At 35.0% G+C, this 16,063-nt stretch overlaps 1 protein-coding gene across 2 annotated transcripts in view; it reads right to left on the bottom strand.

The window, feature by feature from the left end:
* The window catches only part of NKAIN2 (sodium/potassium transporting ATPase interacting 2), a gene marked incomplete at its 3' end in the record, with an annotated part of 990,354 nt that overhangs the window by 678,550 nt on the left and 295,741 nt on the right, over nt 1–16,063 (bottom strand). The window lies entirely within an intron of this gene.

Below are 16,063 nucleotides of genomic sequence, written 5' to 3'. Positions count from 1 at the left end.
CTACATCAGCTGGGGCAAGATAATTCATTCAGATATATAATGGTCTTCCTGCATTTTATCCTCACCCTAAATTCCAAGAAGGCAATCAGTCTCCTTGTTCTCATTTTCCTCAAGGGAGGTTTGTAATGCTGGACAGAAAGGAGTAGCAATCAATATGTCAGACAATAGTGGAGTGGGATGGTGGAAGCGGTTGCAGTGAAAGGGAAAGAGGAGAGAGGGAACATGCTGTAAGACAAGGTAGAGGCCAAAAGTTCAGGGCCTCAAAACTATCAGAAACCTGTACTTGAGTTTACTTGACTTTTAACTTTTTAATTCAGTACATAATATAAATTGTGATAGAAAAAATCTTTTATATGAATATCAATATAATTACAATTTAAAAAGAATTATGTCTCTACTTACAGATTTATATTAACATTCACATAATCAATTCTATTTGCTGCCAAATATCTTGCCATTTGAAGAAGTTGAGAAATGTGTATCTGTGGACTACTTGTAAACACTGGGAGCTAAAGAAGTGTTTGTTAAATTTGATACATTAAAATTGTGTGAACTATACATATTTGGAAGGCAAAGTTAAATTGTATGTATCTGCATCTACTTTTTAGAGATGATGAAACCAATTTTTCTAAAGAATAGTATCTTCTAAACCATTTTCCTTCTACATAAACTTCATTAATAGAGTTCCTTTTAGATTTAAATTACTTTCTAACTTCATTACTTGTCCTGCACACACTCTTAAAAATCTTCTAATTCAAAGGAAGCACTCAAGCATCCCTTTGTGTCTCAAGGATCAGGAAATCTTATGAGAAACAATAAGTGGCTTTGTCAGGTAGTGAATGAGGGGGACATTTCTGCCTTAAGGAATAAACCGTGTGCAATTTTAACATGTAAAACATTTCTTTAACTTGCACATGTTTTAAAATCCAATTGCAAGTATAAAGGTCTTCAAAAAATAAGATGTCTTTTCTAGAAGACAATCAGTATCCTAGAAGGCCATATGACTGGTAGCAATTGATATTTCAACCCAACAAAAATTCAAATCAAAATAAACAAGACAAAAAAAAAAAGCCACTCCTTATTTTTGTGCAGGATGCATACAAAGACTTCAACCCAGTTTTTCAATCTCAGTACCTCTGACACTTTGAGTAGGTTATTTCTTGTCATGGGCTGTGCTATGCAATGTGGGATGCTGAGTGCCTCCCTGAGTTTTAACCATAGGTGCCAGGAGCACATCTTCCTCCTTATCTCACCCACCAACAACATTATAATGGTTCCAGACCTTGTCAAAGGTGCCCCAGGACCTATACAGAGTTCACTTTATTACCTTCTATTTAGCATACTGATTTCCTTCCCTTCATACAGCCATTTTGTGAGCAAGAAAAAAATTAGATCTTTTTTTTTTTTTTTTTCCCTCTTAGTACTGGGGATTGAACTCAAGGACCTTTGACTGCCGAACTATATCCAGCCCTTTTTATTTTGAAACAGGGTCTCACTAATGTTGAGAGCCACAGCCGAAGGGACCCCAGCAAACTTCCAGCTGCCAGCAAACTTTCAGACTGCCAGCTGATGATTGGCTCACAGCGGCCCCAGCAACATCTAGCTGATTGGCTCCTCTGCAGTGATGCTCATTGGGGGACTTCTTTGGCTCCACCCACACGACCCAGCCAATCGGCCTCAAGAGCAGGAGGATTGTGGGAGGTGGTGAGGCTTGTGTTTGTGTGAGAGGCTTGTGGGAAGCCGGTGGTGGCAGTTGGGCTCTGAGAGTTTTTCCTGAGGAGCTGTTTTGTTTGGCCTGTGTGGTTCTAAAAATAAAGTTCGTTTCTTTTGAAAAGTGGCTCCTGAATTGTGCCCAGCCAGACTGCGGCATTTGGTGGCCCATACAGGGAATGAACCTGTGACCTTGGCGTTATCAGCACCATTTAAATCTTTAAATTTAGATTCTCACCCCATGCTAAAACTAAATATTCAAGGACATGAATTTAATGGGCTACTGGATACAGGTGCAGACCTTATCATCATCTCTCATTAAGAATGGCAAAAACATTGGCCATTACAACAAGCCACTCAAACACTTCGAGGCCTAGGAGTGGCAACTAATCCCCATAGAAGTGCAATGGTATTAGATTGGAAGGATCCTGAAGGATGTGAAGGAACTATACAGCCATATGTATTGGATCATCTTCCCGTAAATTTATGGGGACGAGATGTCCTAGATCAATTAGGTTTGACATTAACAAGTGACATCAATCAAAATGCACCCACTATTATGACTAGACAAGGTTTTAGGAAAGGAAAAAGATTAGAAAAACAAGAACAAGGTATAGCAGCACCAATACAAATAGATCAAGGAACAGACAGACATGGGTTGGATTTTCAGAAAGGGCCACTGAGACAATAAAAATTACATGGAAATCAGAAAGACCAGTATGGGTTCCTCAGTGGCCCCTGACTAAAGAAACGATACAAGCAGCCCATGATCTGGTCAAACAACAATTAGTGGAAGGACTTATACAACCTTCTGTATCTCCCCATAATACTCCCATTTTTGTCATCAAAAAGAAATCTGGTAAATGGAGATTATTGCAAGATTTAAGAGCCATTAATAATGAGATGGTTATTATGGGACCTGCTCAATCGGGGATTCCTCAATTGTCTGCTTTGCCAAAAACCTGGTATGTTTTAGTTATAGATATTAAAGATTTTTTTTTCAATTCCAATTCACCCTGAGGATAGTCCATGTTTTGCATTTATTATCCCTGCACTGAATCATGAAGGTCCTGATCAGAGATATGAATGGAAAGTACTCCCTCAAGGGATGGCTAACAGCCCAACTATGTGTCAAATTTATGTTAACAAAGTAATCCAGCCACTTAGAAATCAAAATCCTGAACTACAAATATTTCACTATATGGATGATGTATTATTAGCACACAAAACTAAAAACACATTGCTAGAATGTTATGCCACACTTACAAACTTATTAAAAATTATAATCTAGAGATAGCAATAGATAAAGTACAATTAAATTTTCCAATTAATTATTTAGGAGTTCTATTATCCTCAACCATGGTCTGTCCACCAAAAATTCAAATACGAGTAGATCAACTCAAATCACTTAATGACTTTCAAAAGTTATTAGGAGACATAAATTGGATAAGGCCTTATCTAGGTATACCAAGAGGAGAGTTGGGACCTTTATTTGATATCCTAAAAGGTCCATCAGATCCAAATTCACCCTGAATGTTAACACCTGAAGCAAGAAAGGCATTAAAAATCATTGAAACATATATGGAAAACATGCATTTGGATAGAATTGATATAAGTTTGCCTTTATTATTTATTGTACTACCAACAAAAAATATTCCTACAGGACTATTTTGGCAAGAAGGTCCATTATTATGGATACATTTATCTTATTCTCCTAACACTATTCTTACTAGGTATCCTGAGGCTGTAGGACAATTAATACTCAAAGGAATAAAAGCAGCAAAGGGATTGTTTGGAATTTCTCCCAATAAAATTATTACTCCATATACTATGAATCAAATTGATGAGTTAGCTAATGATTTAAATACTTGGGCAATAATCATGTGCAAATCTAATGTTCCATTTGATAACCACTTACAATCTAATCCTTTATTGTCTTTTTGGTCATTGCATCCTGTAATTTTTCCAAAAATGACAAGAAAAACACCTATTATGAATGCTCCAAAAATATTCACTGATGGGTCAAATAATGGTACAGCAGCAATAGTTACACCTAATCATACTTTTACATTTTTAGTACCCAGACAATCAGCTCAAAAGGTAGAGCTTAATGCAGTATTACAAGCTTTTGTGATGTTTAAAGATTCTGTATTTAATTTATTTTCTGATAGTCAGTATATAGTTAATGTTATAGTATCCCTTGAAGAAGCTGGTAGGATTTCCCCTTCCTCTACTGTTTTCTCTTTGCTTTCCACTATACAAAGTCTAATCTGGGACAGAAAAGATCCATTCTTTATAGGAAATATCAGGGCATATACAGGATTGCCTGGAGCCCTTAGTTTGGGCAATGATTTAGCAGATAAAACTTGATACTTCTTCTGGATTTTTGATGGGCTCCCTTCATGCCGGAGAAAAAACTAAAGATGTTATAGCTCATTGCTTACAAAATTTTGCCACTGTGGGCATTCCAAAACAGTTAAAAACAGATAATGCCCCTGGTTATACTTCTACATCTTTTAAACAATTTTGCTCATCATTTAGCATTACTCATATAACAGGAATCCCATACAATCCACAGGGACAAGGCATAGTTGAAAGAGCTCATCAAACTATTAAAATGTACTTATTAAAGCAAAAAGACAGAATTGGGAAGGGGTATATATTCCCCACAGATAAACTTAAAATAACCCTTTTTACTCTAAACTTTTTAAATTTGGATTCATCAGGACTTAGTGCTGCGGAAAGGCATATGTGTCCAAAAAATGTACATAAGCCCAAGGTACTTTGGAAAGATATTCTAACAGGACAATGGAAAGGTCCTGACCCAGTAATTGTCTGAAGTCGGGGGTCTGTTTGTGTGTTTCCACAGGAAGAACAGCAGCCGATTTGGATTCCAGAGAGATTAACTAAAGTGACTTCTACAGACCAAAAAGAAGATGATTTGGCTCAAATCCATAACAGCTGATATCCAAAACTCCAGTTTGGCTATCCTTACATCTGCAACAGAACCAGGATGCTTTGTTCAATATCTATTTTATTATTGCCCTTTCCCACATCATAATGTTCTATTTTGTTTTTTAAGCTCATACAGACCTAGGTTAATGTTTTGCTTATCAGTTCTATTTTTTGACTATAGAGTTTTTAAACATTGCAATGGAGATTTCACCTGTAAAAAGTTATAAGGCCTTTACTATTATGTTATGTTTTGTATGTATTATATTATGTGTGCACACTTGTATTTTGTGTTATATGTTTGAATGTACATATGTCCATATATCATATATGATGAGCGCTCATGAAAAAATGGATCCAAATATTTTTTTTTTATTCATGTGATTTAAATGGTTTAATTTAAATTGGGTAAACAACTGTTGAGGATTGTTTTAATATGTGAACAAAAAAGGAGGTTAACAGATCTGTTTGTTTACTTTTACCTTTTTTTTTCATTATATTTAATAATTCTCTTCAAGATAATGTAAATTGTTAAGAAAATTGTTTTCTTTTAGTGCCTTCTGGAATGTTACATAATTTTTTCTTTAGCCATTATTGCCAGAATTCCTATCTTCATCCCAGTGCCGGTGAAGACAAAGATAAAAACAATCTACAGCTTCTGCAATAGCCATCACTGAACTGCTTGCAGAACTTGCCTATGTATCACTTGTATGCATTGTGAATTCACCTGTATGCCTTGTGAACTATCTGTTGGTGCAGCGACTTGTGGTAGTGTTGTGGTATTTTTGCTGATGATGTCATCGGTGGTACAATTTTTCCAAAAGGAGCCGTCAATTGGCTTGGTGTATCTTCCTCCCTTCTGCTTGTCATGATCGTTAAGCTAAAATTTGGGGGCCAACAGAGGTGAGGCAAAGAACCTCACCCCCCTGCTGGTACAAAGACCTCTCCACAGGTGTGGCTGTATACTGGACCGGTACTCAGTGACGGGTAAGATCCAATTGCAGTGGTACCAACCTAAGACAGGAGGCTGACGCCTTGAGGTCAGCTCATCTGATAAAGGGTAAGGACCATATGTACTATTGGACAACCTAAGGCAGGCACAGTCCCTAAGCCACATGCTTGTTGTTTAAACAGAGGGGGAGATGTTGAGAGCCATAGCCGAAGGGGCCCCAGCAAACTTCCAGCTGCCAGCAAACTTTTAGACTGCCAGCTGATGATGGGCTCACAGCGGCCCCAGCAACTTCTAGCTGATTGGCTCCTCTGCGGTGATGCTCATTGGGCTGTTTCCCTGCCATTTCAGACTGCCAGCTGATGATTAGTTCACAGCGGCCCCAGCAACATCTAGCTGATTGGCTCCTCTGCAGTGATGCTCATTGGGGGACTTCTTTGGCTCCACCCACGCAACCCAGCCAATTGGCCTCAAGAGCAGGAGGATTGTGGGAGGTGGGGAGGCTTGTGTTTGTGTGAGAGGCTTGTGGGAAGCTGGTGGTGGCAGTTGGGCTCTGAGGGTTTTTCCTGAGGAGCTGTTTTGTTTGGCCTGTGTGGTTCTAAAAATAAAGTTCGTTTCTTTTGACAAGTGGCTCCTGAATTGTGCCCAGCCAGACTGCGGCATTCTAAGTTGCTAAATTGCCCCGGGCTGGCCCTAAACTTGCTATCCTTCTGGCTCAGCTTCTCAACTTGCTGGGATTGCAGGTATGAACCACTGCACTTGGCAGAATTGAACTTTTACTGTTCATAATAATAAGAAGATGCAAAGGTTGAACAGTGTCTATAAATTGGTATCTTCAGCTAAGTAATGTGTCAAATCCAGTGCCACAGATGTTATTTTGGTTTCTTCCCATCTAGATAGAAGGTAATTTGGTGATTAATGAATGTCTGTGACTTGGGGTCAGACTACCTAAATTTAAATTTTATTTTTAACATTTAGAACCTGTGTAATCATGATTAAGTTGCTTAAGTCCCCAACACTTCTACTCTTCATATTAAAAAGGCAGATATAATAATATGAAGTAGAAATATTATTAAGAATTAAATGGAATAACATCCCTAAAGGGTATGCACATATTGGATAATCAATCTACTATCTTACACTTACAACTATAAAAGTGTAACATATCATCTATTATATGTATTTTTTATCTTTAAATAACAATTTTTTTCTTCTAGCTTTTCCATAATTAAACTAGGACTACATCATTTGGAATATCCTCTTACTATCTAAGAAATCAAATTTAAATGGTGAATGTACATTTATTAGTCACTGCATCTCCTGGTACTTTAGTGAGCTTTTTCACTGCTGTGACCAAGATCTAACAACAACAATTTTAGAGAAGAAAAAGTGCATTTGGAGCCTCACAAGTTCAGAAGTCTCAGTGCATAGATGGAAGACTACTTTGCTCCAAGCCTGAAGGGAGGCAGGCCATTGTGGGAGAAGAGAAGCAATGGGAACATGGCACTAAGAAGCAGAGAGAGGATTTAAGCTCAGAAGGCAAAATACGTACCCCAAAAGTATGCCACCAAAGACCCACCTCTTCTAGCCACAGCCTACGTGCCCTCAGTCACCACCCAGTTAATCTCTACCAGAGGATTAACACACTGGTTAGGTTAATGTTTTCATAACCCAATCATTTCACCTCTAAACTTTCTTGCATTGTCTTACACATGAGCTTTTGGGGGACACCTAATATTTAAACCATAACACTCATCAATAAGAATCTGATTACATTCTTTCGAAATATAATGATCAAGGGGATAAATATATTTTTGTTTCTTTATCTGTTTATACAACTTCTTTAACTTTTCTAAAGAACTGGACAACTCCTTCTTTCAAAATCATACTTAAAATAATTTCTTCTATGCTATTGTATGAATCTAAAGAAATGTATAATAGGGGCTGGGGATATGGCTCAAGCGGTAATGCGTGTCTGGCATGCACTGGGCGCTGGGTTTGATCCTCAGCACCACATAAAATAAAGATGTGTGTCCACCGAAAACTGAAAAATAAATATTAAAAAAATTCTCTCTCTCTCTCTCTCTCTCTCTCTCTCTCTCTCTCTCTCTCTCTCTCCCCTCCCTCTCACTTAAAAAAAGAAATGTATATTATTGAGATTAACTAGACACAGGTACTTGATTTCTAAGTATTATACTTCAACCGGAAAAACACAAAACACACATGTATGCATGTACTGCATTTGAAATGGATTCTATTGAGGCATGCCTCACATGGGAGAATTCAAAGAATGCATGATACCTGTCCCAAGGTGCTTCTCCTTGTATTTTAACTAATGTGGAAAATTAGACTTTGAAATTCTTAATTTGATTTAGGGTAATAAAAAACTAATAAAGAGGATACATATTTGTTGTCAGAAAACAATTAACCAAAGGCAGAATGATAGGGAAGACCTATCATCTTTTTCAGGATGCATGATCCTGTCACTTTGCTAAATCATTATCACCTTCTTTCTATCAGCTAACATAAGTTAACATGTTCCAAATTCCCCTTGGTCTCATCTTCTCTAGTGACTCATGAACCCAATCAGTTATTCCTCATTTCCAGATGACTAAACCACAAATAAAATGAGAGTATAGTTCATCCCTCAGCCAGATTTGGATATTGCTAAGTAGTATTGAAAATACAAAGTCTCAGCTTAAATGTTAGCTCTCCAGGGAGCTTCCCTAAACTTGTTAACCACATTAGATTAGGTCCTTTTGCAAGAACTTCTTTTCACTCTGTGGAAATTTCCATTTCCTATGGAAATGTATATATTTTCCACAAATGAAATATAAATCTGATATTTAGAAAAGCCATCTGTGCTTAATTTATGGGTGAGCATTCCTATATATGACTATTAGCTACTCATTTGCTCTGATGTTTAGTCAAACTGTTGATCTCATTTAAAACTACTTGCTACAATCCTGGTTTAAGTAGGTAAACTGCAAGTAACTGCAAGTAAATAACAAATAACAACTTCAGGTCACTTACGAATAAATCTAAACTATATTAAACAGCAAAAGCAACATGTAATAGGCCTATCTGATTTGGAAATCATTGTGCTATCTAAAATTTATATTTATATTTATATTTATTTTTATACTATATTTATTTCAGCCTGCTTTCAAGGTAAATTGTGGCTTAAATTTCAGAAGAAAACAAAATGTACTAAAATCCCCTGTTTTTCTTGATCTTGAAGGCTTCTATAATCTGAAGCATAATTAGTTATTATTAACAAAACAAAACATGCTTTGTTATTTAATTGTCTTGTCAAGGACTTCATCTACTCTTTTAAATCATTTTCATTTCCACGAAGACTTCTCAAGAATTTAAATGTGAGAAATGAGAAATTGCCCTCAGTGCTGGGGGTAAAGAGTCTAGTAAAGAAAATAAACACATAGCAGTTTATTTCATTAATACAAGCTTATACATGTAGGAGAAGAATACCTACAGTCAAGTTCCGTGAATATGAACATGAAGCAATCCTTAAAGAGGAGTAATACTTTTTTTTAGGAGAAAAGGAAGCATTTTCAGAAATAGAATGATCAACATTGTAGAGCTATAGAGTGTATGACTATAACTAAAAATAAGCAAGAATTAGGAGAACTTAAGTGGGTGAGTGAGGGTCTCAGAATTAAGGGATCTCTAAAGCTACACATGGAACTAATTATTAAAAGAGCAAAGCATCATGGTTTCCAGTTGTGTGATAACTTATTAAATTAGGCCATGGAATGGCCAGATTTCAAAAAGGAAAAAAAAAAAAAAGAAAGAAAATAGAAATGGCCACCCTTTGACAATTCCATTTGGTTAATAACCTTAGACTATGAGTGTAATACTTTAGAAAATACAACATTATATAAAATAAAATGAAAACTCTGTAGTTGTAATATTTTTACTTCAGTTCTTCCAAACAAGAACAACAGCAAGTAGAGGCTGCAGTTACTTATTCATATGAAAACTATGATTTACTTCATTAAATCAACGCTTTCCTTGTTTCAAGGTTTCCTACAATTTTGCTTTGCAGAATTTCCTTCTTTTTCACAGAGGAATAATTTGCCTGATCTTTCTAGATTAATAAGATATTTTCCCAAATTACACAAAGCAAAGAGATCTCTGGTCCCGGGAATACACAAATACACAATATTTCATGCATTCATGAATACAAAGCTACTACAGTTTTAGATTTTGACTTTTTAACCATTAGCCCAGTTGTTACAACAGTATATTTAACAGTACCCAGGGGAATGGATAAGCTTGATGTTTAATGCAAACTAGCTTGTAGAAAAATATGATCACTTTCTCTTATATTACAAAGCAATAAAATGTAAAAAATACTCCTCAGGGAGATATTTAATGTATATTGATAGAGTTGATCTCATAGAGGGTTGTATACTTACTAACATAATAGAGTACTATAAAAATTCTAGGCCTTGTATCGCCCTGAAAATTATGCAGAATACCAAATATACATTTGAATATAACTTAAGTACATATCATATTAAAATTAGGCTGCAAAGAAGGGTGAAGTCCACATTCTGCTTCGATGATTTTATACATTTACAATTTTGAAAGGTTGCACAAATTGGTTTTTATAGGAATATTATTGTTCTAACATTTAATGAATAACAAATTCATATAAGTAACAAACAAAATTTTAAGTGTCACGGACTTAGGTGGATTCAGAAAATGTCAAAAGATTGTACTTTAGGGCTCAGGCTCAAGGGTAACCAGCATAGTTCTCATTCATAAGTAAATGCTTGAAACTGGAACCCTCCAATATTTATGGATTAAGTAGACTAATTCAGTATGTTGGCTTGAACATTAAACAGGTTTAAAAGTTCAAACATATCTAGTTGATACGTTTTGTTATTCTTTCATGACTCATTTTTTTTAAAGAGAGAGAGAGAGAGAGACAGAGAGAGAATTTTTAATATTTATTTTTTAGTTATAGGCGGACACAACATCTTTGTTTGTATGTGGTGCTGAGGATCGAACCCGGGCCGCACGCATGCCAGGCGAGCGTGCTACAGTTTGAGCCACATCCCCAGCCCTCATGACTCAATTTTTTATGGAGCTGTTGTGTTGACATGACATCATACAGATCAGCAATTTCCAAACATGGATTAAAGAAGAACCAGTAAGTTCTTTACCACCCTTGTATAATAATTCCATGAAAAAAAATTTTAATGTGTCAATTTTAAAGCAAAATAAACTAAAATTTAAAAAGTTAAATATCTTGATTATAGTTATACAGATTTATATTACACATAAATATGTGTGTATATATAGAGAGATACAGATATATAAATATGTATATCTCAAAGAAATCTCATTTTCAAAAAAAAAAATAAATGGATTATCATTTTATAACAGTTATGGAAAAGTTATCATGTAATAGAGACACAAGCCAGCTCCTCTAATGAAGGGTATAAGAAAATATAAGAATTTGAACAGATTGATTTCAGAAATTAAGCTTTTTAATACCTCACTATGTCAATAATGTTAAGATATATTGGTTTGGTGGCTATTAGAATCCTATGAATTATGGTACCTGAAGAACTGAAGGAAAAAAAAATCATGGAAGATAACACAGTGAACTATGTGATTGGAAACCAGCTCCTAAAGGGTCCTGCTAATTGAAGCTAGAGCTCATAAAGCATTTGAACATTATGTGTGATCTTCTTTGCCTCTTTCCTCCATTCTTAGTCTTTATAAAGAACATAAAAGAGCATTTAACATATAGATTCCTAAAGATTTTTATTCCTAAATTGCTATAGGAACCAATTCAAAGACAATTTCTTGAAGAATAAGAAACAACTGAAAACACTTAAGTCAATTTTTATATAGCTATTAAATAAAAGTATTCCAGAATTGGAAGAAACAAAAAAGTGTCTAGAGAAGATCTAAGATAAGTCTCTGATACTCAAATATTTTTAATGTTCATGAGAAAATGAATCATAAGTATATAAAACAACTAGAGAATAAATCACTAGTTTTCTGAGAGCATTAGGTGGAAGACCATTCCTAGAGATAAAAAGTGATATAAATAGTCACCAAGGTAAGATAATTTTCCCTAAATCTATGTTGGTATTGGACTCCACATGGCAGGCTAGTTTTGCTTTCCTGTGCTAAGGGGTATGCTAAGATCATCCACAGCTTTGTCCAGAGTAAGCATGAGAAAGACAAAAACCCAGTTCTATATGTCAAATGCCTTGCCTGTCCGCTAAAATCTTGCCCTTAAAAGCACGTAAACATTGATTTCTGTGGTAGTCATCTTTGTCACTGTGACCAACACACCTGACTAGAACAACTTAGAGGAGGAAAAGCTTATTTTGGGCTGACAGTTTCAGTCTCAGTCCATGGTTGGCAGACTCCACTGCTCTGGGCCAAATGTGAGTCAGAAAGTCATGGGGGAGGGCATGCAGGAGGAAATCGGCCTAGCACACTGCAGTCAGGAAAGGGAGGGAAGAAGAGAAGAATGGGGAAGAGAGAAGAATTGGGAAGCAAAGAAAACCGGGAGGGATAGGGAGATAGGAGGAAGAATATGAGGAGCAGCAACAGCATTTAGGGACAAAATATAATTCAGAACTCCTTCAGCCACCTCCCACCCAGTAGTGCAAATCAATTAATCCATCAAAGGGATTAGTCCACTAAACACAGTTATAGCTTTCAGAAATACCTAGAAATCCTATCTCTGAATCATGATTTATTGGGGACCACACTTTGAACACATGAGATTTAGGTGACATCCCAGTTTGAAAACATAATAATTTCTATATGTCAACTCCTTTCTATTACATGAAAAATTTCAAGAAATTGATGGTGTTAACAATAATTTTTTTTCTTAATGATTCCACTTGTAATGCATGAGACAACTTATGCAATGTAATATAAATACAAGTGTTCACATCTTAATTTCTATAGTGGTGTTTCTTACATTGATTTACATATAACTTCTTATTTTTTTATTTGTTCTTTTTAGTTAAACATGACAGTAGGATCTATTTTGATACATTTATAAAGCATAGAATATAACTTATTCTAATTAAGATTTCCAGGCTTGTGGATGAACAGTATGGTGCAATTTACTGTGGTGTACACATATGTACATGATGGGAAAGTTATGTCACATTCATCCCACTGTCTTTCCTATTCCCATCCCTTGCTTCCCTTCATTCCCCTTTTCTAATCTACTTACTTCTATCTGCCTCCTTATTTGGGGTTAGCATCCACATTTCAGAGAAAACATTTGACCTTTCAGTTTGGGGGGATTGTTTAGGGCACCTATAGACTAAGGGAAAAAATACAATCTTTATTCATGCCACAAATTTGCAAAAATCATGGATTTTATATGAAACTCCACTTATTTAAACTCAGATAGTATATCAAACTATACACATTTCTGACTCTTGGTGAAATAAAAAAGCTGTCTTCCTCATATTCTTTACTTATAATTCTGAAAATGTTTTTTTTCATGATAATAATTAAAATAACAATATTTATTGCAAGTTAAGCAGATATTAAATACTTTTTCAGTTGCTTCACATATATCACCTTATTTAGTTCTCATAAAAACCTTATAAGACAGAAAATGAGGACAGGAGTGACATTCCTCTTGACCTGAAACTGTATTTTTTTTTATTCTTACCTCTAACCATGCCTTTCCCATAGACATATACAACAAATCAAACTTCAATTTGTAGATTTGTTCAGGGACAGGGGGCTTAATGATTTTAAAAATGCCCAGGAGGAATCATGCAGCTAAGATCTGTGGGACATTCATAACATTTAAGCAGATGAGAATTAGGGACTATAAGAATTTAAAATTCATACTGACAGGATGCCTCAAGTAGTGATGATAAAAGAAAAGAATATGATGCAAATTCAAGTGGATTAAATAGATAAATCAGTGTGGAGAGGGAATCTTTAATCAAGCCAAAATTCTAAAGACAAGGGAGGTTGATGATGTAGAAATGGTTAATAGTTGTATATCTACTGAGTTCAGGTCTATTCAGGTGACATTTTCCCCACTTTTTCTGGTTCTTGAAAACTGACTCTGGGAAGTCAAGAATATGTAGACTTATAAGATTGAAATGAATTTCACATGCAGAAAGAATTTTATAGAAGTATAAAATTTGAAAATTAGAAAGGAATTTAGATATTACCCAACCCCATATAAAATAAAACAAGTGCTGGTTAATTAAGCTTACTTCAGGTCACTCTAGAGTTGATTAACATGAGCTTAAGATAATTATGTAGTGGCAGAAATACAAAACTCTAACTTGTAGTGTCCCACGAAGGAAAAAGGACTGCAGAAAAAAATCTATTTTTTGTTTGTTTTTCCCTTAAATGCTTTTTAAAATGCTTCACCAGCAAAAAGTTTATAAAAATGGTTAATTATGTTGATCACTAAGATTCTTTCAGAGAAAATTGTCATTTATATGTTTCCTAAACCACTGATAATCTCTCTCTGCATGTCCTCATTAGATTTGGAGATAAAGCCAACCATGCAGACAGTCTTAATTTCCTACACCCTCGGCAAGATATAAAATGTAAAATATGGAAAATTAGAATTTTAGAGAATTTTTAGTTTTTAGTTGCTATTTTGACACATAACGAAAACACAAATATATTCTCAGGCTTTTTTTTTTTTTAAGGTAAATTGAATGTTCTTGGTGCTGTGTGCGGTATACAAAATGATGAAGATTAAACTGTGTAAAAAACAAAAGATAACAAAACTTAAACTTAGCAGTGCACATAAGTGCTGAAAAAATTAAAATGCAAAAGTGTGAACAATGTTAAGTAAAAGGAAATAATCCACCCAGAATGAGTCTGAATTCAAGATTGCTGACTGCAGAAGAAATTGAAGGTGAGAAGGTGTGGAGAATCTGACTGATGTGGGAAAGACAGAGTAAAAAGATGGAAGTGCAAAAGATTTTGCAGACCAGGTATAGAAGATGGACTCCAATGCACAAGATAAAGGGAGTCACTGAAGATAGATGACATGATAGCAGTTACTTGTGACAGGTAGCAACTTGATATAACACAGATTACTGAAGTGAAGCTGAGGTGTGGGAGACTTAGCAGGGGGAAAGCAATGCTTCATCAACATGCTCCTCAATAAGAGAAAAAGGTGATTGGTTTGCTGTAAGTGATTTAGAATTTGGTAATAGTATTCTGATCCAAACAGTTTCATTTGTAGAAAACCTATTACTTTTAGTTTCCCCACCATGTCTGATGAAAAAGACAATGTTTAGAGATTCTATCTGCCTGAAACACTATTTCCCTAGTATAAATAGAGTTAGTTTTACCAATAATTAATTTTTCCCCTCAAATTTCAACTCCTTTACTTAATATTCTCATCCTTTGGTATTAACATATAAATATGTCAGTAAACTAGAATCAATCTAAAAACAGACTGCTGCCACCATATCTCATTTTCCAGTTAGTATGTCTCATGTTTATGTCCTGCTTTAGTAACAGTCAATTCCTAATTTATAGCTGTGTGTTATCTTTTGGACTGCTGAATTACAATGTGGCCATGATGCTTTCCGTGGTATATATCTTCCTTAGATCACACAACTCTTTGCTTAGGATTTACTTAAAATCAATTTATGTTTATTTCACATTCAATTTATTAGTCTTTTATTTTGAAAGTTGATCGCATGGACCATATCATCCATTACAGTAATATGTAATATTAATTTTCCACTCAAAAATACACTTAAAATGTCATCGGTTATTATATTATGACTTAGACTTTTTAAAGTGCACAATGGGAAGAATTTATGGATGTTTATCAGATAAAATACAATGGCTTGTGGCTACCATTTATTTAAAAAGTGCTATGTGCTTGGCATAGTAATTTATTATCTCATTTAATTCTTTAAATAATTCCATGAGATAAATACTATACTTTAAAAACTTTGATAGGTAAATGCACTGCATGTTTATAATACTGTAGTGTGTAATATGTGCAAGCAATATGCTCAGCAATTTAAGAGTGTCCTTAAATTGACCTAATCTTCCCCAAAAATCGGAAGCAGATTGTAATCCTATCCTGACTCAATTAGTTGGGGAGAAGTTAAGAAGTTTGCATCATTAATACACGGAAGATCCTGGATCAGAAAAGTTAAGTGCTAGATTTTAAAAGATGTTTGCTTATGTGGAAGCCCTGTTGTTAACCCATTACAATATCCTAATATGACTCCTGCTTTTAGAATGATAATTTTATCACCACCTAGAACAGCATAAATCTTCATTACTAATTTAGACTAACAGTATTATAACTTCCTATAACTATTATTCAATTATAAGCCAAATGATTGCAGTGAGAAACTTAAACCCCACCATAAACAAGCACATCAAGCCTTTGCAATGAGGATTCAATATTCTGAAACAGTGATCTTT

This window comes from Spermophilus citellus (genome assembly GCF_964194105.1).
Source record: "Spermophilus citellus genome assembly, chromosome: 5".
Taxonomy (NCBI): Eukaryota; Metazoa; Chordata; class Mammalia; order Rodentia; family Sciuridae; genus Spermophilus; species Spermophilus citellus.
This window is presented reverse-complemented; position numbering and strand designations above follow the sequence as displayed.